At 38.0% G+C, this 24062-nt stretch overlaps 1 protein-coding gene across 2 annotated transcripts in view; it reads left to right on the forward strand.

Moving 5' to 3' along the window:
• The first annotated feature begins 407 nt into the window (after positions 1-407).
• LOC150090381 (protein lev-9-like) overlaps positions 408-24062 on the forward strand; it is a 181946-nt gene continuing 158291 nt past the window's right edge. For both annotated transcript variants that reach the window (XM_090389840.1, XM_090389841.1), the window contains exon 1: positions 408-489. The gene's annotated coding sequence lies outside the window, so the exon portion shown is untranslated. The remainder of the gene's footprint in view (positions 490-24062) is intronic.

Raw genomic sequence — 24062 nt, forward strand, 5'->3', positions numbered from 1 at the left:
CTAATTCAGCCCTGGTGTGAAAATAATCCACAACAATTTCCCCGAGTCATTGACAGGATTCGAATCGGGATATATCTACTCGGTGTGGGGAAGATGGTGATCCCTTGCTCAGGAGAGGATCACTCCCAAAGTTTACGAGACATTTCATAACAGAATACAGGAATTTCTTATTGTTCTCAACAGGTGGCGCTGTATTGAAAGTGTACCAAGCTCTACCGTATCTTGTGGAAAGATGACTGCAGTTTCTTATTCTAACTGCTTGTACTTAGGTTGAGCAAATGACGAACTTTGACGCTACTGTGGTGTTTTTGGATCGGATGCCACACCTCGAATTTTGTTCTTTTAAGTAGATCAAAATAATTTTATTATGATGCTTGTGACAACTCATTAATTACTACGTTTGTGTGCTCTTGGAAGTGTAATCTGGGTAATTTTTAGAAGAAAATGTATTTTTTGTAGTGTTTTTTTCTGCTTACATTGGCCAGAGCTGTAAGTAACGTTATTTTAAAATCATATTTAAGCAGTATTTATCAAAGAAATGCGTATATATCATTTCATATAGTATAACTTTCTCCATACAGTTATCTAAGCTGCAATATTTTATAATATAAACAGAGCGAATTCAATAGTAATCGTTAAACTAATCTTGTCTATAATTTTAAATTTTACACATATTTGCATATCTTTCTTGATGAAGGTGTTTAAGCAAGCATTCATGTTAAATCACAGTTACACACCCATAAGTGTTAAGCAACATGTGAAATTGAAGTGGGGGATGAAATAAGAGTTCCGTTTCTTTTGAATGACTCACAAGACTAAGTGTAGGTAGTATTGCTCTTGTAAGGTCATATCGCATATGACCTACCAAGCAGAAAATCGAATATTAAAGTTACTTTCCATAAACTTAATCATGTAACCTACTTTACCGATGTCAGCTGTATCGATAGGTTAGGGTTTAAGTCACGGACGTAACTAGTGCTGGTTGGTCACCTCTCCCCCTCCCACCATCTTTTCTCATCAACAGTGAGTAAAAAATTTTAATCTTTAATGTATGGAAAGCTGCTGATTGGTTATATGTACATCGTTTTGTAAAAGTCGAATACATATTATATTTAAAAATCATTTGGGCAGTTGCAGGTAGTTACATATGTTATATCATAAGCTGATACAACCTCTATGTAATTGCATTCAGTTTCATTGTAAAGAGTAAGAATAGGTGAGCAGCAGCTCAAATGCAGTGTTTCCCATAGTAATTCTTTCTTGTTTTAAGAACAGAAAATTTCACCTGCTAGTGCTGTTTATTAATATTATTTTGAGTTTTTCTTATGTATTTATATTTGTTTGCAGAATTATACCAATAAAGTTCTGACCACCACTATTTTTTTATAACTCCAAAAAGGTTAGGTGATGGTGAAACTCCCCCCCCCCCCCCCGGGTGGAATAAAATTCAACCTGGTGAAAAAATAGTAATTTTTTTTTTATAAAACACAAATTCAATAAATTTATGTAAAACATAACATGAAAAATCAAATCAACTAATGTCGTACTTGTTAGGTGGTATATGGCGGAAATAAATCGCTAAAATTCAAACGATATGAAAATTTCAAAATAATTAAATGGGCAATATTTCTGGCTGCACAAAAGCCACTATTTCAAGTGTCCGCATTTTCATTTTATAGTTTTCGGGTTCCCTTTATTTTCACACGAACCATCTCTTGATAGTGTTTCACACAAACAGTCTATTTGCGACTAATTCTTTGTTTGTATATCGCAAACAAGATTGCAGGTTTGCCTTGAATAGGTTTGCCTGAATTCGTTCCTGACAGATGCTATTGTAATTATAAACTGTCCCACGGCTTTCAGGGGAGCGTGCAGCCATTAACTCAATCGTCAGCAGTTTCACTTTATGGTTTTCACATTCCCTTTATTTGTTTTTTTCACAGCAAGGGTCTACTTGTTGCTAATTCTTCCTTTGTATACCACAAACAAGACTGTTTGGTTGCAGCCTATAAACAATACATTTTATATCATTTTTATTTTATATGCATAAGGATGGCTCGTTGGTAGGCACTGCGGAACTGCAGCACTCCCAGCTTTTTAAATCTAAATATACAGTCAACAGGGTTATATGAAATTTTGTGAAGAATGCTATGAATATTTTTATTAACAGGTCCTGCATATAGTATACTTATCCTCTATTTACAATAATCATTTCAATAATAAAAGAATAAAAACACGAGATCGTTTTCAACTTTGAAGTTTAACCGTAGGTGGAACTGTGTGCTACGCAGTTCCACGTTTAGGCCCCACTGGTTGAGTCAATGCTTAGTTGGCAGGTTGCCAGCATGCAATTTTAGAGGTGATAAAATGAGTCAAAGGAACTGCGGAGCAAGCGGGCAGTGCTGATTTGAACAGTGCACCAAACTTGAATGAAAAAGTTGTTAATCTATTTATTATTAACAAAAACTGAAGAATAGATTTTATTTTTAAATAAAATTTCAAGATTACCCAAGTCTGTTAATGGTAAGTGTCCAGTTAATGTTTTGTAGTATTTTTAACCTGCTTATTATTATTACCACCTATTTCTACATGTCTTATAACCAAGGCAATTTAATGTAACTTTAAGAAGCAGCACCCCCATACATCAGAGTCACGAGTCACCACTGATATGCATCTGTACTGTAATATTGCAAGATTGCATGAAGATAAGTTTAGAGGGTCCGCATGAGTTATTGGAAAAATTAATAAATGAAGTGATTGATACACGCAAAGAAAAAAGAATAAGATTATTACAATACAGTACTTGCATGTTTGATTATAATTTGTATAATTTTAATCGGTAATTTTCATATCATTAAACTGTGATTTTTGTCAGTAATGTTGTTTTTGTGAACTGACTATTAGTATTTAAATGTTAAATAATAAATATTTCATTTTGTTTCCTATTTTGTTTTCTCAGATTCTCTTATTATAACATTCATAAATATGCATATTCTGTATATTTATATTTATGCATATATATTGCATATTATGCATAAATATAAATACAGGGCGATTCACTATCAGTGCGACAAACTTGCAGGAGGTGTAGGGGCACAAAGACGAATCGGAATCACATAGCATTGTAGGGTCCGAAATGCCTTCGTCATGCGGTAGAGGATGTTGAACGGGAGGTCGCGTGAACAGCGATCCCGCTGGAAGTCAGCATTTGCGAACCGTTTCTGTTGAAGAAAGTAGCAAAAGTCCTCCGGAGTGGATAATCCGCAGGCTCCAATGATTGGATGCGTTGCAGGTGATATGAACTCATTTGGTTTGTTGACAGTATCCTCCATACATTGGATTGGGAAATACCCAGTCATTGGCCTATCGCTCGAGTACTTGTACTCGGATTGCCTTCTGCAAGACCTAGGACATTCTCCTCATTGTCTGGCGTCCTCGTCATTTGCTCTCAATTCATGGTACCTCTCGTGAAACAACCAGTCTCACGTAACCTTCTGTGCACACGTGCGAAAATCGTATGATGAGGAGCATGCCTGTGCGGGAAATGTTCCTGGTACAAGCACAGAGCGGCGCGCCCATTACAGTCTGCAGCTCCATACGCGAGGTGCATGTTGGCCAGTTCAACGTTTGAATACTTGTCCATCCTACTGCCTTGGGAACCGGTTCACAAATGCTGACTTCCAGCGGGATCGCTGTTCACATGACCTCCAGTTCAACATCCTCTACCACATGATGAAGGCATTTCGGACCCTGCAATGTTATGTGATTCCGATTCGTCTTTGTGCCCCCTACACCTCCTGCAAGTTTGTTGCACTGGTAGTGAATTGCCCTGTATAAGGATTTGTTTGCAACATATACATATGTTTCAAATTTTAAATAATAATAAAAAATATACATGTACCCCCAAAGTTTACATTCTTTCCCTTCCTCCCAGTGCAAATGCTCTGGATTCAACACTGACTCCAAACACTAAAAGTATTAAAATATATATGAAGGTGATCTAATACTGTGTGTGTGTGTGTGTGTGTGTGTGTGTGTGTGTGTGTGTGTGTGTGTGTGTATTGAAGGTTGAGAAGATGTTTGTTGAGATCATTCTTGGATACCATCGGACTTGAATTTCTGTGTATTGCACTTTTCAGGATATACTGTACAAAAGTAGTACAAATATTAGTAGTGACAAAGGATGCAAGTTATAGAGCATTGACAAAAAAAGAAAAAAAAACCGCCTCATCTGCCTATTCCCTCTAATAATATATCTAATCTTTCCTTAAATTTATTCATCTCTTTTCATTTATCCCACTTATTTGTGTGTGGTCTGAGAAAGAGTAAAGATGACATCGACATTTAGTTTACTCAATACATTTACAGTCGTCAACACTTTCAGTGTTCTCCGCAGGACCTATTGAATGGGCACACTGCCCAGTGAATTTAATTCACCGCCCGGCTAAAATTTTAGTGATTGTCGCAGTACTATATGGTACCGCTCACTGATCTCGATCATTATTAATTCAAACATACTATGCGATTGAGATCAATGCGACAGGAGCATATGTTAAATTATGCAATTAATTTTTGCTCTGGATTGCTTACATCATATTTATTAATAACAGAAAAGTTTATAATATTGCAAAGTATTACACTTCCAGACCCACCTGCTTCATAATGCCACCTGACTGGCAAATTTTTCTGGGGAGAATGCTGACTTTGATCTTATCTCCTTGTAGGTGCTTAGTTTCCAAGAACTGCACAATATAAAGAAAGTGAAATCTTTAATGATAAGAATACATTTGTCTTTGACTAATCCTTTTGCTCTTCTCTGCAACAGTTACACATCCTTCATAAAATGAGGCTTCTAGACCTGTATGCAGCCTAATGATTGCTTTATACAATGGCACAGTTACTCTTTTGTGTCTTCTGGAAAAATTCCTGTATATCATTGACAGAACCCCACGAGCTGCCCTAGTAGCATGTCTGCACTTTTTAGAGAACTTCAAGTGAAATGCAGTTATCCCTTTTATTCTTCACCAGTGTGGTACCACCCAACTGGTATGCTATTCTGTGTTTACTGCTGTCCATATGAAGCACCTTGCATTCATCAATGTTAAATCTCAATTGTCATTACTCAACCATTTGCCTAATTTTTCTGGTGGTGTTGCAGTAGTACACCTTGATTCCTGTCATTAACCAGTCTGCCAACCTTTGCATCATATGCAAACAAAGAAGGTTGTTCCAAAAAATAGAAGGTGAAAACGAGGAGAAGAAAAAAAGTTCAGTGAGTTAGGAGTTGAATTAGGAGTTGACTACTGGTTGAGGCATGTTTTTGGACTGGTTCAGAAGAGAGAGAGAGGCCGAATTACAGATTCCATTTCAGAGAAATGGTGCTCATGGAAATGTCTAAAGAGAAGACGTGATGCAATAACTGAGTGAAAAGTGGAAAAGAGTTTTTAAAGTGATGCTTCTTCAAGTCAACTCATATTTTGGATAATCTAGGAAAGTGATGATGAGCCAATGCATATGTGCCTCAAGTGGTAAGCATAGGAAATTATATTGGCATGCAGCTACTCATAAATAGTTTATATTATAAAAAAGGAAATATATATATTTTTTAATTTGAAGACAGTTTGTTTTCTGGTCAATCACAGCTTTGCATTAGCATGAAAGCTTGTGCAAAATTTTGTAGCAAAGAGTTTTTGTTAGATGCTTTGAACTACTGTTATCTTTTTATAATATCTGTAAGGTTATTTATTAATTTTAGTTAATTCCTCCTCCTGGCATGCAAAAATTGTTAATGTTTTAAAAATATTTTGCCCTCATGCCACTAAAGATTCACCATTGTTGGTCTATGAGCTTGAGAGTTTGTTAGGACACCATCCCACAAATATAGGATAAAATAAACCATGATAGGGTGGTTTTGTGATTTCTGTTGCTGTTTAAAAGAAAAGTAGCACCAAGAAAGAAAGAAAGAAAGAAAGATAAAATCTAGTTTTATTTTTTTCATGCAGTGTAAGAAAATATAAGAAAGAAAGGTAGATAAAATCTAGTTTTCTTTTTTTCATGCAGACAGCAATATTTCTTGTATGCTTTTGTGGAAGGTTTTCCAGTTGTTGGATTGGTAGAGACAAAATACGGTAGGGAAAAGAGGTGAAAGAATAGAACCATTAGAGGAGCTCCAGCATTAGTTGAGTCGACAGTGTAGTCTGTTTGCCTAACGTCTATTGCATTTCTAATCTGAAAATATAGTTTTATTAAATCTTTTTTATATCTATTATATAGTCAGTTTATGAAATCACATGCTAGAACTGGTATTACTTATGCAGCAGCAGTAGCAACTATAGGGTTATTATATTTTACTGATTGTAAAGTACTGTAGTTTTGTGATAATAAATAATATTTGGGGAAGAATGATCAGGAAATAAACAGCAAAAATATAAGCAAGAATAACTGTTTTGTTTCAGATGTATTAGTTCTGTACTTGATTTTAGAATGCTGTTGATAAAATCTTTGTTCTCTACCCGGTTTTTCGTATATATTATTTACTTTTCGAAAAAAGGGTTTTATAAAATGAAAAAAGATTATTATGATAAAGTTTAATAAAAGTATTGACATTTGTGGGAAAAAAAACAGCAATAAGAAGTTTGTAGAAGAACTTTATGCCAAACATGATCAAATACTTTAGAAACATCAAGAGCTAATAAGAGTTTATCCAAAGATGGATAATAAAAGCTCAGGTATCACTGGTTTAAAGACTAGTGGAATCTGTATTAGCAATTGTGAAGTAGGTTTAAATGTTGTGTGAATTGGAGCGTGATGGATTTTTCCACTCTGTTGGAGTGATTTGTGATTCTCATTCTGGGCAACTCAAGTTTGGGAGAGTGATTGAGGCAACATATGATATTTACAGAATGGGGTGAAGAGATTTTGTGGCAGAAGAGGTCAGAAAATGCAGATTCTAAATTCTATAATAGTGAATAGAAATAGGAAACATGCACAAATACCTTTTTGAAGCTTAAAAGAATCGGAGAGTTTAGGACAGATGAAATAGGTAGTGGTTGATGTAACCCAAAATTAAGATTCAGTAAGTGGGACTTGACAATAGTTGAGATCAGAATGAGGCAATAAATAATTTATGAAATTAATTATATAGTTGGTTAGTATAGTTCTTTTTGCAGATAAATTTATTCCATTAGTTTGACTATTCATGATTCAGTGGTACAGATGAGGGGGGAAATATATTGAAATTTTTATATATGGCTTTACAGCCAGCTACTTGATGTCATGTAGCTTTGGCATCACCCCCCACCCTCCTCCACAATACTCTGCCTGCTTCAGTCACAGCTGGCAGAGTAGACAGCAAGGTTATACAATAGCTAATCCACATACATCTTAGAATTGTTCAGTTTGGTGGGTTATCTAGAAGAAGGCTTGTGAAAGCTGTTTTAGGTTTATTATTTTTAGTCAAGCTTAGAAAAAAATCAATTGACAGAACTGATAGTATTGAAGGAAGGAATGTATACAGTGAGGAGGTCATTATTATAAAGAAAAGCATGCTTGTGAAGTTATAAAGGAAAGCATGAGCACTGGCTAAGAATGGGGACAAGGAGTTTTCATGTATATGAATACAAAGAAAAAGAAGAAAACAAATCAGATCAGACATCTCACGAGACATGTGAAATTAGCGATTTCGATGACTGTTTATTAGAAAATACAGATGACTGTTTATTAGAAAAAAATTGAGCCTAAAGGCAAGTAAGGCTCCTGTAGTTGATGGCAATGTATCCAGTAATTTTGAGGGAGGCAGTCAGTGTATTTAACCATCGAGGTTAATCATGTTGCCAGCATTGAACTTGGGAGAGATTGTTTGGAGACATGCCAGCATATCATCAATACGTGAAGGCAGTTCTAAGAGTGAAGTCAGTAATTATATGCCGGTTAGTCTGACTTCAGCAGTAGGAAGAATCTTAGAGGCAATGCAATCCAGGGACATTTAGATACAAATGACACTGTGAAGGGCACACAACATAGTTTTGATAAGGGAAAATCATGTTTCACTAACCTTGTAAGCTATTTTTACAGTTACTCGTGCTGGATGTACAGAACAATTTCAACATAGTTTACTCCCTCTAATTAAGGCATGCACTTACCCAGGGGGAGATGTAGAAGCAGTTCTGGGAATTTACAGAGTGTCTGGAATTTCGATCTTGGTGTGTGCCGTTTATTTCCTCCACCGGTTTCTGAGGATTGTGTCCTCAATCTGACAGCATAGCTGTCATCCACAATTAATCATCATCAAAAGCTCATCATCCTCAGAGACATTAACCTACCACTGCCAGTTACAAAGAAGCTCCTAGATACACTGTCATTGAACATGTCGGAAATTGGCATTCGTCTTATTGATGTTCCTCCCTCACATGATGATACCACTCTTCAGTGCATCTTCTCAAACCGTTTCGTAAAAGAAATCCTGACTGTAACAGATAACTTCCTCCCATCTGATCACGATCCAATCGCTGCCAGAATATCACTGCAGGCACCTAAGGATGAACATTCACCAGTACAAGCTACAAACACTGTCAGGAGAGTGTACAATCCTAAATACATCAACATTGAAAAAGTTACCACCCTTTTTCAACTTTACCCATGGAACATACTGGCAGAGCTTAACATCAGTGAGGCTGCCTACTGGCTTTCGAGATGGATGGAATTCATTGCAAGGTCTGCAATGTCCAAAACTTGCATCCTTACCCCCCCACTCAAAGCCATGGTGGAATGACCTCCTGACTAAGGCCTTCAAGGAAAAACAGGCAACCCATGCCTCCTACAAGAAGTCCCCTTCAGAAGAATCATATGCCATATTATCCAAAGCAAGGATGAATTTCCAGAATATCAAACAATCAGCTATTGACACTTTCATGAATGACTGGCTGTCCAGAGGCAAACATGTGTGGTCAGAAAGTCATGCCTGCACCTCCATAGCTTTGGATGTCCAGGAATGGTGTGACCACATGCTGTGTTTTAAGAGAGATCAGTGTGTCTGAAGTATATCCTTGGAATGAAGCGCTCAACATTTCTTCAACTACCAGCAACATCGAAATTTCCAAAGAACAGCTAATGAAAATAATAAACTCATTACCTGACAAGTCCATAGGAGCAGATGCAATACCTCTTTTAAGTCTCAAAATTGCTTCCTATTTCATCAGTGAGAGCTCACCCACCTTTACAACAAAATACTCAAACAGGGACAGGTGTCTGCAAGCTGGTTGACTTAGAGTCGTGGCAGTTCCAAAAAAGCCTCATGCAAAAATACCTGTGGATTTTGGGCCAAAATCAATCGCCTCTCCCTTCTTGAAATGCCTTGAGAAGTGCATCTATAATGATGATGTTACGTCTTTGCGCATAGGCCAGATCATACCCATTATGCCATGCCAAATAGATCTACTATAACCTGTCTACAGTCCGTATCGCAGAAAATATTTCACGCTTGGAACAACAACGAGGACCTACACACCATTTTTCTGGTTGTAAAATCTGCATTCGACTCAGTACAAATCACATCCCTTCTTGCATTACTGAATAGTTTCTACAGGATATCCGGCAATACACTCAAGCTTCTCAAAAGTCTTTTACGTAGGAGAATGCTTTACTTCACATGTACTAACAGCACTGTCTGTAAAAGCACAGAAATAGGAATCCCACAAGGTGGTTCCCTCTGAGCTCTGCTATTCACTGCAATATTCATTTCACTTATGGATCAAGTTCCAGCGTTCTTGTCGTATGCTGATGATATTATATGTTACTTGCCATGCAAATGCCAGGTTGTTGATCCACAAGAAAGACAAACCTTCTCTGAAGCTTTAAACAACTACCTTAATACTTTCTGGGTGCCTCTGTAGCCAGGTGGGAAGGAGCAGCAGTGCGTAGCACACACTTCTTGGTTAGACTGGGGTTCGAGCCCATCACCACCAAATACGGAGGATGTGGAAAGGTCAGGGAATTACCACCGCATATCCCGGAGCAACATGGCCTAAAAAAAAAAAAAAAAAAAAAAAAAACTTTCTGCCAATATGCCAAATTTTTTGGTCTTTCAGTTAATCCCCAGAAGTCAAGCTATCTCATATTTTCTTCAAGTCGCATGACATCCGCTGATACCTTACGTCAGGAATTAGCGGGAAAGGTTCTGACTCCCACAGACAGTATCAAGTTCCTAGGGGTAATCCTAGAAGTGAATCTCACTTTTTAACAACAAATCCAAGCTCAGCATTCCAAAGCCTTGCGAGCCTTCTGGGGAATGAAAATAGATTAATGCAGAACTCACAACAAACAAATAATCAGGAAATACCTTGAAATGTACTTCAGTAGTGTGATCTTCTATGCTGTGGAAGTTTGGTCGGCGGCACCTCCCACCAGCCTCAAGGAACTATGGGGTCTAGAATTCTGGTTGCTGAAGTGGGCCAACGGGTGGTCTCATCAGATCTACATGACATCCAGATTTATGCTATGCTCCAACCTGCAATTACACGCCAGCAGTCCACACAGCCCACATGCAGAAAATAAAGGCTTTCCTTCATCTGTGTTCATCTAAGCATGATCATGATATCCAAGGTCCTGAGCTGGATATCATCATTCTTCTCTTTCTTGGTGATTCCTTTCTGCTTCTCTCTCTCAGGGTAATTCGGGAATTTTTTTTTTTTGGCTGGTGCAGCATAAGCCTCAGGCTTCCTTGTACCATATTGCTAATAACTGTAAAATAATAATACAGTGGAATCTCATTAATACAAAGTTCAAGGACCTAAATTTTCACATTTTGTAATAACAAGATTTGTAGTAACGAAGGCCCCCCAAAAGTGTCAAGTTTTACTGTTTTATTTTTTGTACATACTGTATATCTAAGAATAATAATAATAATAATATCAAAAATAAATTAATATAATAAAATAAAATAAAAACAAAAGCCTTGTCTAACAATACAGTAATAACAGTAACAATACAGTAATAATTTTTTAAAGATTTTATTTTATTTGTAAGATAACTAAGAGAAAAGCAATATTAACAGAAATGAAAATATTGTACAGTATATATTTTGATATATACGATATTTTAGTATCACAGTAAAAAGAATTACAATCTTAATATAAAAGGAGACATACAAACCATTAATTTTTTAATAAATTAATCTAATTTAAAGAAAGAATCCAATGTTGTTTGCATAGTTTTTGTCCTATATGCATTTTTAACTACAGCTCAGACGTTATCAAATGCAATAGTTGTTTCTTTATCAATGTTACTACAGGCCAACACATTCTCTATTATATTCAGTCCATTTTGGGCATCTTTTTTTAGATGGCAGTGTGCACAGCTTCTTCACTTTCACTGCCGCTGGCAACAAAAACATCATCGTTTTGTTTGGTACCCAGCAGCTCTTCTGGTGTTGTCCTTGCAGTGGCAGCAACTTCATCATCCAACTTCACCATCCAACTTCACAAACTCTTCAAATTAGCCAACAAAATCCATATGCTCCTTCAAATTCCTCCATTCCTCATTATTGCTATCACATTTGTCTGCTGGACTATGTTTTTCGATGATGATCTCTCCAAAGCCACTCTTTCTGAAGCAGTTGATTATTACACTTGATGTAATACTTTCCAAAGCAATAATAAGATTACAGATATCATCGAAGACATTCCAATTTGGCTGAAAATTGTTCCCTCCCTCCTATGTTGCAGATCAAGTACCTTATCAGGTGGGCTCTGTATGCTCTCTTGAGGTTATAAATAATGCCTTGATCCAGTGGTTGCATTAAACTGGTTGTATTGTGGGGTAAAAACAACCACCCTATATATTTGTCAACTTAAGTGTCTTGGCAGAATGTGCTGTACAACTGTCTAGAATCATCAAAATGTTCCTTTTTCTGAATTTTGACAATTTTACCAATTTTGATAACCAAGACTGAAAAATTTTGCTTTAAAACATCTTGGCTTGGAAAACTTACCAATCACAAGTGGATGTAATTTTGTAATGCCATCTGAATTGCAGCATAACAGGACGGTGAGTCTTTGTTTACTTAATTTTCCACCATGACAAGACTCTCCTCAAACAGCAAATGTTTGTTTGGCAGCAAATTATAAAATAAACCCGTCTCGTCAAGATTAAAAATATGCTTTGCCTCATATTTTTAAAGGAAGGACTGTACAGAACACAACCAGTCTGTAGCATTTTCTTTGTCGACTAAGACTCACCACAAACATTTCGCGAAACCAAGCTATTCCTGTCTTTAAATCTTTGGAGCCAGCCACTGCTGCATTTGAAGTCACTAATCCCATGTTGCTGAGCTAGATAATTTGTCCTTTCTTGCCTGATATTGGCAAATTTAATCCCGGGGGGCTCACATCTGGTGAATATGGGCTTCACACACCCAGGGTCCTAAGCTGGATATCATCATTCTTCTCTTTCTTGGTAATTCCCTTCTACTTTTGACCCTCCCTCTCTCTCTCTCTCTCTCTCTCTCTCTCTCTCTCTCTCTCTCTCTCAGGTAACTCGGGAACTTTTTTTTTTCCTGGTGCAGCATAAGCCCCAGACTTTCTTGCATCATATGGTTATTAATGATAATAATAATTAGATGCACGCATTTGTTAGTACCACTCAAAGTTTTGTTTCAAGCTCCTCACATTTTGCACCATAAATTCGTTTCCTGTTTTTCATCACTGCTCCAGTGTCACCCACTTCTTTGTCTTTTTCGGTTTTTCATTATTGTAGCTAAAGTAGGTAAAGGGATGTTGTATTCCTTTGCAATGTCCATTTTGCTTCTTTCCATCCTACAGCCTCTTGTATAATTTTTGTTTAATTTCCAGGCTTAATTCTGTCCGTTTATGTTTTGTCGTCTTAGCACTGCTAGCTAAGATTTAATATAAACAAATTTAAAATGAATTTAAAGACAAGTTCCGAAAAAGACATCAGCTCAGATAAAATAGCCCAAAATAGATTGCTGTTTATGATAGCAAAAGATTCTTTGAACTGGGGTAACAATTGCAACTGACCTTATTCCGGTGGGAAACGAGGGAGTGTAAACAACTTAGAAAAACTTTTTATTCTTTTGTTAATTTAACAACTCATCCTTCAGAAAGATGTTTTTCAGAGTGCACTTGACATTGTAGCTACCATAAACTGCTTTTGTTTACACAAAACTAATTTCTAACAAGTCAGTGCCATCCTTCGGGAAGTAGGGAGCCAGGTGGCTGGGGGCAATAATTGGATCGCTCTGCCAAGATTTGTATTAAACATACAAAATGACAATATTTATTTCTCACGGGGCAAAAAAACTTTGTAATACATATTAACCGGATTTTGTAATAAACGAATATATTTACCTAGAAAAGCCTATCCTTTCGCAGGGGTATGGTATGTGCTTCATATAAATTAGTACTTTGTATAAACCGAGTTTGTATTAACGAGATTTTACTTTATGAACATCTGGAACACGGTTGGTTGGCGTTTGCAAGGAAGACACTATCGCAGTACCCCTCTTTGTGCTCAAGGCTCCAGAGGCTACAGTTTCAATAGACACTTCCCAAATGTGACTTTGGACACTCTCAACTCACTCAACAGGCACCTCCATAGCCAGTTGGGCAGGAGCAGCAGTGCATACACTTCTTGATTAGACCGGGGTTCGAGCCCGTGACCACCAAATACGGAGGATGCGGAAAGGTCGAGGAATGACCGCCGTATATCTCCGGAGCAATATGGCTTTAGTTGTTAATGCTCCTAAAACTCAAATAACAACTCAGTCAACATTAACTTGGACCTATGGTTGATTGACAAGTCATATGGAGATGACGTCTTGGGCAATCTTACTATATGTAAAGGACAGGTTTGAAAGTGCTGGCCCTAGTGTGCCGATGTCATTTTATATTATGCTTAATTTGTAGTCTTGTTTTTATTAAGATTAATTCCCCATTCAGATATTTTGTTTTTAATGGTTAATTTGTAGCTGAACTTTGTATCTTTGTGATTGGTCACTTTAGTGAATGTTTTGTAAGGTTCCTCTGGTTATCTGTGAAGGGAATCAAAAATGTATACCAGTTAATTTATTAAAGAATTTTATTATTATTATTTGGACTTTAGTGGGTCATTCGATTCAGTACCTCATGAGTAGGGCTTACAATACTGGTCAAAATCTTAATACCGGTATTCAAAAAAACCCTGTTTTTCTCAATAAATTTTGATGACAATTAGGTGCAATAAAGTAAGGAAAACAACAAGTACTGTAATTACTTGAATTCATGTTTTAAATAAACTATTATTGCAATAATAAATATTCTGAAAAAAAATCATTAAAATACAGTTATTCTAAAAACAAAAAAATACATATTGTTACTGCAAAGTTTAGTTATGTTTAAGTATCCACACTACCTGTCCAAATAAAGTGAGCTCTTAAGAAACATAAGCAATCAATAGTATGATCATTTAAAATGGATCTAATTTTGATACATACAGTATTTGATTAGCAGCAGAAAATGCACTTTCTGATTCTATTCTGGTACTAAGATAATCGTAGATGATCTCAGTCCATATTTTCTAGGCTTTGAACATTTTCAGCAAAAATAGTTAAAAGTATTTCGTAATAGTTAAAAGTAATTTCCAACTCAAGTTCATCTTTTAAAATCTCATTGGAGTCGGGCAATTTCTTATTTTGGAAAGAATTTGCGGAACACTGATGTTTTCTGTTCCATGTTGGTCTTCCCTGGTTGAATTATGTTCATTTTCTGAAAGAGAGGGGTTTTATTAGGCAAAGTATAATTTTTACTATAGTATCTTTGCTGAGTCTGGGAGAGAGCAAAGAGTGGGGATAAGGAATAAAGAAGAGAGCAAACAGTGCAGTTAAGGAATTCTTCACATATATAAATGCAAAGAACAGAAGGACAAATCAGATTGGACCCTTACTTAATGGACATGGGATAGTATTAGATAACATAACTGAAGTTGCAGACGAACTCAACAGTTATTTTGCATCAATATTTACATAAAAAAAACCTTTGTCAATGAGATATTACAGAAGTTGAAAAAAAATGTAGTTAATAATGTTGAAATTTCAAATGATTATTTAATGAGAACTTTCGCATCTACAGGCGAGTAAGGCTCCTGTGGTTGATGGCATATACCCTATAATCTTAAAGGAAGCGACAAGTGAGTTCGTTGAACCATTAAGGCTAGTTATGAGATCATCACTGGACAGGAGAGATTCCGCTGGATTGGTGTAAACTGGAACATAAAGGCTGTTCTAGGAGTGTAACGGGAAATTACTGACCGGCCAATCTAACTTCAGTAGTGGGGAAAATCATGGAGGCAATGATCAAGGGTGGAATTCAGGATCATTTAGATGGAAATGGAATTCTGTAGGATACACAGCATGGTTTTGTAAAGGGAAAATCATGTTTAACAAATCTGGTTAGCCATTTTGACAGGTCACTCCTGAGTTGGATTTAGGGAATAATTTTGACATTGTTTATTTGGATTTCAGTAAAGCATTTGACTCAGTCCCACACGAGTGATTACTTTATAAGTTGGACCAAGCTTTTTTTTTTTTTTTTGTTAGTTGTTGGTGCATCAGCTTCTGTGGCCATAATGCACCTCCCAAAGTTTTTGCATTTTACTTCGATCCAAGCCCGAGGCGGGATTCGAACCTGCAACCTTTGGGTTGCCAGGCAGGCACTTTACCCACCTGGCTAGCCCGGTCGGCTAGAGCAGGCTGGAATTATAGGGAAAATCCTTAGATCGATGGCTTGAGGGCACCAGGCAGAGGGTTGTGATAAATGGTTATTCCTCAGATTGGGTTAATGTAAGTAGTGGGGTTCCCAAAGGATCAGTATTGGGACCACGGTTGTTTTGGACTATCTTAAATGACATCTATGAAGGGATGGAGGGTGGGAGGTCTAAACTTGCAGATGATGTAAAGATCAGTAGAGTAGTTAATGATTGCCGCCAAGCAGAGCATCTTCAGAGTGACCTAGATAGACTTCCAGGATGGTCAGAAAAGTGGCAACTATGCTTTAATTCAGCAAAATGCAAGGTCTTACACCTGGGGAACAGCAACCCCAAAATAACTTACACACTTTGTGGAGTTGAACTAAAGGCAGTAGTGGAGGAACGGAACTTAGGAGTTACGATACGGTCAGACATGAAGTTGTCCGAGAATTGTGGATAGGTTGCAATGTTGCATGGTGTCCTATCGATGATTTATCGAACACTTGCTAGTAGAGATAACGATGTCATAATCACATAAAGGTGATTTTATAACCTTTATGTGATTAAATTATAAAGAATTTTTTTTTTTTTTTTTTTTTAAATTAGTACAGAAAACCCGGTCTTTTTTTTTTTTTGTATCAATACTGGTATTTCAATACCGGAAAAAAATGACCGGGATCCAGGTATTGTAAGCCCTACTCATGAGAAGTTATTGCATAAGCTGTAACGTGTTGGGATTACTGGAAAGATTCTGCAGAAACTGCATCACTGTTTCTGCAGGACAGAAAATAGAGGATTATGATTAATGGATATTCCTCAAATTGATGTAACATCAGAAGTGGGGTCCCCCCAAGGATCGGTTCTTGGACTACTGTTCTCTGATTTTCATAAGCAACATCAGTGAAAGGTACGATTTTAAAATTTGCAGATGATGTAAAGATTGGGTGCTTGTTAATGATCAGTGCCAAGCAGCACTCCTTCAGGATAACTTAACATGTTTGCTGCCAGAATGCAAATTTCTGGCAAAATGATCTGCAAGTGTTGTTGCCGGAAAGCAAATATTCATTCATTCAATTTTGGTCGATAAAAGAGTGCTCTAAAAGAAAAGGCACATGAAATGAACAACTGATTGATGTCAGCAAGCTGATTGAACCATTCGTTATTCGCATTATGGCTGGAATTTTGCCCAGTATCGATCACACGGTCTAGAGAGCTCTGTAAAACATGTATAGCATTAGTAGAGGCATATGTTGCAAGAAAGCAAGCAGCATCAGCCAAAAAAAAAAAAAAAAAAAAAAAAAACCACTTCCATTTCATCCCTCTGTTTGTTCGAAATACCTGTCCAGCTGAGCCTTTAATTTGTTGAGGCTATCAACTTCCACAACAAGGGATGGAAGTCTGTTCCACCAACCAACTATCTGCTGGCTAAAGGCAAATTTGCACACATCTATCCTACATCTGTCTTTCCTCAATCTGAATTTATGCCCTCTCAGGTGATTATTCTGAGCAAGAGGAAGGATCCCATCGGCGTTGAGCATGCTCAAACCATTCAAGCCTTTATACACCTCTATCAGATCACCTCGCCGGTGCCTAGTCTCCAGACACTGTAATTTGCAAAACTTAAGCCTTTCTTCGTAAAAGCAACCCTTTGTTCCATTCACTAATCTTGTTGCCCTTCTCTGTACTCATTCCAACAGCTCTACATCCTTTTTAAAATGAGGCCTCCAGACCTGTATACAGTACTCAAGGTGTGGCCTGACGATTGCCTTATACAAGGGGATAATCACCTCCTTATCCCTGCTAGAAAAATTCCTATATATCATTGACAAGACACTGAGCTACTCTTGCAGACCTTCTGCACTGATCAGAAAACTTCATATATGCCTGCACAATTAAGCCCACAGAGTTGATACGTCACTCTGGGGTTACTGCTTCCTATATATAGTACTTTGTATTTGTCAATGTTAAACTTCATTTGCCACCTCTCAGCCCATCTGCTCAACTTTTCTAGATCCTGTTGCAGCAGCGTATACTGTCATTAGTGTCCTTAATAACCCTGCCAACCTTCATATTGTCTGCAAACTTGGACATTAAGCTTGATATACTATCATCAATATCATTTATAAATACAGAAAACAACAATGGACCCAACACTGAACCCTGAGGGACTCCACTAATAACATTAGTCCACGAAGAGCAGTGTCTATTGATTACCACTCTGTCTTCCCCCACTCAACCATCCCTTTATCCAAAGCAGCAATTTGCTTGCAATGCCACACTGCTCCAGTTTGTTCATCAGTCTTCCATGTGCAACAGTATCAAAAGCCTTTCTAAGATCCAAATATATGATATCAAAGTTATTCCCTGCATCCAGTTCCTTTGTGACCACATCATGGTATCCAATCAAATTGGTCAGGCAAGACTTTCCCTTAACAATGCCATGCTGTGTCCGAGCTATAACTGAAGTCTTGTCTAGATGATCCTGCAGTGCTTCTTTAACCAGTGCCTCCATTAATTTTCCTGGAAGAGAAGTTAAACTCACAGGTCTATAATTACTTGTGTCAGCCTTTGATCCTCCTTTGTGAATTTGGGTCACATTTGCACATTTCCAGTCCATGGGTACCTGCCCAGAGTCCAAAGAAGCTCTCATAATTACGGATAAGGGTTTGCTTACTTCATTTGCTACATCCTTTAATATAACTGGATAGATCCCATCCACCCCGGGTGTCTTTTTTATGTTTATCTTCAACAATTTCTCCTCCACTTTCCTCTCAGTTATTACAAAATCATCTTACTCACTGCCAGAGTTTAACTCACCTCTGGCATTCCATTCCCTGAATAACTCCTCATGGGTGAATGTAAATGCAAAATACTCATTTACTTTGTTAGCCACCTGAGCAGAACCATCAATATCCAGTGGACCAATCTGATTCATCCCTTTCCTTCTAGAGTTTACATAGGTAAAGAACTCTTTTCTGTTTTTCTTTGCATCCTTTGCCAAGGATTTCTCATAATCTGCCTTTGCCTGCCTAATCTCCTTTGTGACTTGGTTACAGACCAGCTTATATCTATCATAGGCTTCCATGTCACCCGTTAATTTATATGCATCCCATGCACTTTTCTTCTCTGCCATATGTCTCATTAGTTCATCTGACATCCATTTAGACCTAAACCTTGAACAATATTTCTTAGTTGGTATGTAAAGCCTAGTAGCTTCCAAGATAAATTCTTATTAACATCGGCAGTTGGTCACACCGTATAGAATTTAAATACTGTCTCAGACCACCATAGTCACCTTTACAAAAGCAAAAGCCCTTCCCTTTACCTCTAATGGTAGTTATCTCTTTGAGTAAATCCCACTCTTCAGCACACTGTGATCACTGCCACCTAGTGGTTCCTTTATCTGCAGATTATTAATGCATGAAGAATCACTACTGATAATCAGATCAAGAGTATTACTCCCTCTAGTTGCTTCCCGAACTTGCTGCATTCTTTGCCAAGTGTGTGAGTGACCAACCCACAAATTCCAGTCAATATCTGTGAAATTAAAATCCCCCATTATAAGACTCTCTGATTTACTGGCCCACTCTATTTCCCTGTACAGTTCCTTATTGTACTGATCAGAATCATTAGGCCTATAACACACTCCTAATCTCAATTTTGATCTCCCAATGCTTATGTCACACCAAACTGACTCCACACTGCACTGTCCAGCAATGTTAACTGGCTTCACTTCCTTGGATTTTGTGTTTCTTAACTAATAGCATAACTCCTCCTCCATTCCTATCCTGTCTATCCTTCCTGTACACATTGTACTTCCCAAATTCCAGTTCTGTATTCCTTATATCTGTATGACACTATGTCTCTTATATCCCAACAATATCTGCCTTTGATGTTTTGAGCAATATCTCAAATTCATTTACCAAACTCCTAGCATTGGTGTACATGCAAGTATACATGCACCTGTTCCTATTCTTAGCTACCCTAACACAACCCATGTGTTTACTTGTACTACAATGACTTCCAGCAGTCTCTGAAATACCCTGCATCTTGTTTTCCAGGCTGCTGCTCATTTCAATAGAAATCCAGCAATTATTACATGAGAATGGAAAAAAAATTAATAATTGTTGGATTTCTATTGGTCTAATTTTAATGAATTATGAATTGTTTGACACTCCTTTTAAAAGACAAATATAAAATTTCATGAAAATTTATCCACTGGTAGTTGAGTTAACATGTGTTTGGATAGACATGGTGCAAATAATATGCATATATGCTAATGTGCTTAAATTAAATTAAAGATTAACAAGTTAGTTAATGTGCACAGTGTTGCATTTTGTTCGTTAGCAAATAGTAATAATTCATGATTTATAACAAAAAAAAAAAAGGAAAATGAGCAAAGAGCAATAACTTTTATGTTCAAACCAAGAACATTTTGTTTCTGTGCATCTGCCCCATTGTCTGTTCAATAGTCCAACCAGTGCATGGCAACAAATATAACATCCAGTGGTTGAGCAGCAGCATATGGTAATGGATAGATTAGGTGAATGTATAAGATAATTACCAGATTTCTATTGGTGTGATCTATTGAAACCTACCCTACCAAATGAAATTTGGTAGGACTTTACAAATCATTCTAATAGAGTAAAATATAAAATTTTATTGAAATCCATCTCATAGGAGTCAGATTATTCCATGCACATGCAAGCAGATGGAGATAAAAAAAATAATTGTTGGATTTTTTGTTGATCCAAATTTAATGAAATTTGGGAATCTTTCTAGAAGGCCCAAATATAAAATTTCATCAAAATCCATCCACTGGGATTTGAATTACTGCATATGGATGGATAAAGAAGTAATTGTTAGATTTCTATTTGTCCAATTTTAATGAAATTTGGGATGCCCCAAACAGAGATCCTTTTAAGTGGCTGTAATATAACATTTTGTGAAAATTCAGCCATTAGGACAAATTTTTTATTATTTCAATGTTGCATATTCATGGTAGCATTAGTAGTAACATATAATGCAATAAGGCAATGATCAGGCCACAATTTAAGTACTACATGCAGGCCTGGATGCCTCATTTTAGAAAAGATGTAGAGCTCCTGGAACAAGAACAGGTAAGGGCAACAAGATTAGTTAGGAGAACAAAGGGGGATGCTCTTACCAAGAAAGGCTTAAGTTCTCACATTGCAACATGTGGAGACTAGGCACCTGCACAGTGATCTGATTGAGGTGTTTAAGGCTTTTAATGGTTTGAGCAAGCTCAATGTTGATGGGATTCTTCCTCTTGCTGAGATTATGCACTTGAGGGGGCATACATTTAAATTGAGGAAAGACTGTTACAGAATAGATGTGTGGAAATTTGCCTTTAGCCAGCAACTGGTTGATTGCTGGAACAAACTTCATCTGTCATTGTGGAAGTTAATAGCTTAAATATATTGAAGGAAGAACTGGAAAACATTTTTGGAGTAAATGGATAGGTAAAAGGGAAGGGCTTTTTTTTGGCTGATGCTGTATAAGCTTGCTTTCTTGCATTATATGTCACTACTAATACTAAAATGCTAATGCTAATTATCTGAGCAAGTGGAAGAATCCCATCAGCACTGAGCTTGCTGAAACAATTCAAAGCCTTAAACACCTCAGTCAGATCAGCTTGTAGTTGCCTAGTCTCTAGGCACTGCAATTTGCAAAACCTAATCCTTTTTGGTAAGAGCAACCCGTTGTTCCCCTCACCCATCTCCTTTCCCTTCTCTGTACTTGTTCCACCGCTCTACGGTGTTCCTAAAATGACACTTGCAAACCTGTATGCATTACTCAAGGTGTGGCTTGACCACTGCCTTACACAAGGCGATAATCACCTTCTTATCCCTGCTAGCAAAATTCCTGTATATCATTGACAAGACCACATATAACTGCTCTGGCAGCCTGTCTCCACAACAACAGATGGAAGTCTGTTCCAACTACCCGCTGGCTAAAGGCAAACTTCCGCACATCTATCCTACAACTGTCTTTCCTCAATTTGAATTTATGCCCTCTCAAGTGATTATTCTGAGCAAGAGGAAGAATCCCATCAACATTGAGCTTGCTCAAAACATTCAAAGCCTTAAGCACCTCAATCACGTCACCTTGCAGGTGCCTAGTCTCCTGATGCTGCAATTTGCAGAACTTAAGCCTTTCTTGGTAAGACACCCCTTTGTTCCCCTCACCAATCTTGTTGACCTTCTCTGTACTCATTCCAGCAGCTCTTCATCCTTCCTAAAATGAGGCCTCCAGACCTGCATGCAGTACTCAAGGTGTGACCTGACCATTGCTATATACAAAAGGATTATTCAAGGCCTTAAACACCTCAGTCAGAGATTACCTTGTAGTTGCCTAGTCTCTAGGCACTGCAATTTGCAAAACCTAATCCTTTCTTGGTAAGAGCAACCCGTTGTTCCCTTTAAAAATTACAGCTCTTTAAAATTACAGCTCTTTAAAAATTACAGCTGCGAATTACAGGCTCCGAAAAAGCGATGTTTGCCTAATTGTTATTTTATATTGTACTTTATATGTAGCCTTATGGCTATTGTTAATTTAGATAAGAGGTTTTGTAGATTATTACTTAATATACGTAAAACCGTTTATTTCGTTCGAATCTTGCAGCCATTGTTTTTGTATAAAGTAGTAGGGAATTCGAATTTTTAATTGTGGTAACTAGGCAGCTCTAACATATCATTATATAGCGTAATACGCATCACTGCATTTAGGATTCAATTAGATAGCGTGCCCCAGACTAGAGCAGCAAAGCAACGGGCACAAAGTGGCAGGAGTGCTGTGACTCGGGGGAGAACTGAGGAGGGCAATTCTCCAATGCATCACAGCCTAAAAAAATGTGCAACTTGTGAAATGTTTGCTGAACTCTCTGGAACAGAATATGATCTAGCCAAGGAGGATGTCTTTGTGTGTGCCAGGTGCAGAGAGTCTAGAAATTAGGCATCAACTCGGCGTTCTACTGGGTGCCTATGAGAGCGTGAGGTGTAGGGTAGATGCCCTCGAAGAAATTAATGAGGGGCCCGTCAGGCTCTCAGCTGCCCAACTCAATGCCAGAGCTCACTCCTGCGCATCAGGCAACACAGTGGCAATCTCAAAGGCAGAATGCGCTGGTCCCAAAAAAACTAGTTATTGTTGGTGACTCTATTGTCAGGGAGACGGGGAATATATTGTGTAAAAAGGATAGATGGACCAGGGTATGTTTGCCAGGGGAAAAAGTTGATGACGTTGTAAAGTATATATCATCTTTTAAGGGCACAGAAGGGGATATTGTTGTACACGTTGGCACCAATGGCATTAAGAGTAGGAGATCTGAAGATTTCTTCTTCTTCTTCTTCTTCTTTGGTCCTTAGCTGGCAGCTGGGGGAGGCGGTTGGCCACGCAACCAGTATGCTGCTGTAGGTGCTGCAGGGTTTCGGACTTGCTCTGTGATGTTCTTCCATACCTTACGATCCATGGCGTCAGTCCTGGCCTGGTTAAGGTCGAGACGTCGGCTCTTCAAGTCATTTTCCACTTGCTTGGCCCACGTTTTCCTAGGCACGGTCCGTTGGATGCTCCATTGGGTGGGTCGTTGTCTCCAAAGGAGTGTGGATGGTATTCTGTTCATGCCCATTCTACATACGTGGCCAAACCATCTAAGCCTTCGCTTCTGGATTTGGTCGGCAATGGTTGGTTGCTGTTGGCATCTGGTGCGGATAGTATCATTAGTGATGCGGTCGCGAAGAGAGATGCCCAAGATCTGCCGCAGGCATCGCATTTGGAATACCTCAAGTTTGTTCAAATCTAACTTGAGACAAATCCATGTTTCCGATCTGTAAAGAAGAATGGGCAGGATCAAAGTCCGGAAGAGTCGGATTTTAGTCTTTGTGGAAATGTTGGTCCTCTTCCACAGACACCATTTGAGCGAGGCGAACGCAGTGGCCGCCTGTCCAATTCTTCTGTGGATTTCCATGGTGGATGCAACTTTCTTCTCCTGGACCAGTGACCCAAGGTATTTAAAGTCCTGCACTTGCTCGATCTGGACGCCTTCGAGATAGATGGTGGCTTGCGACCCATCTGTTGTCAGGGCCTTTCTCTTACCAGCATTGATCTTCAAACCGTATGGCCGGGCAATGCGGGCAATGTCGTAGAGGAGGTCCGTGGCTTCAGCGTCGTTACCAGCAAGGATAGCACTATCATCAGCAAACATCAGGTCAGTCACATAGTGATCCTTGTCATATTGTATGCCCTGTCTGTTTCTGAATGCTTGCCTCATAATGGCGTCAACCACGATGTTGAAAAGCAACGGGGAGGCT

The sequence above is a fragment of the Mastigoproctus giganteus genome, chromosome 2 (assembly GCF_048544385.1).
Source record: "Mastigoproctus giganteus isolate SK-2022 chromosome 2, ASM4854438v1, whole genome shotgun sequence".
Classification (NCBI taxonomy): domain Eukaryota; kingdom Metazoa; phylum Arthropoda; class Arachnida; order Uropygi; family Thelyphonidae; genus Mastigoproctus; species Mastigoproctus giganteus.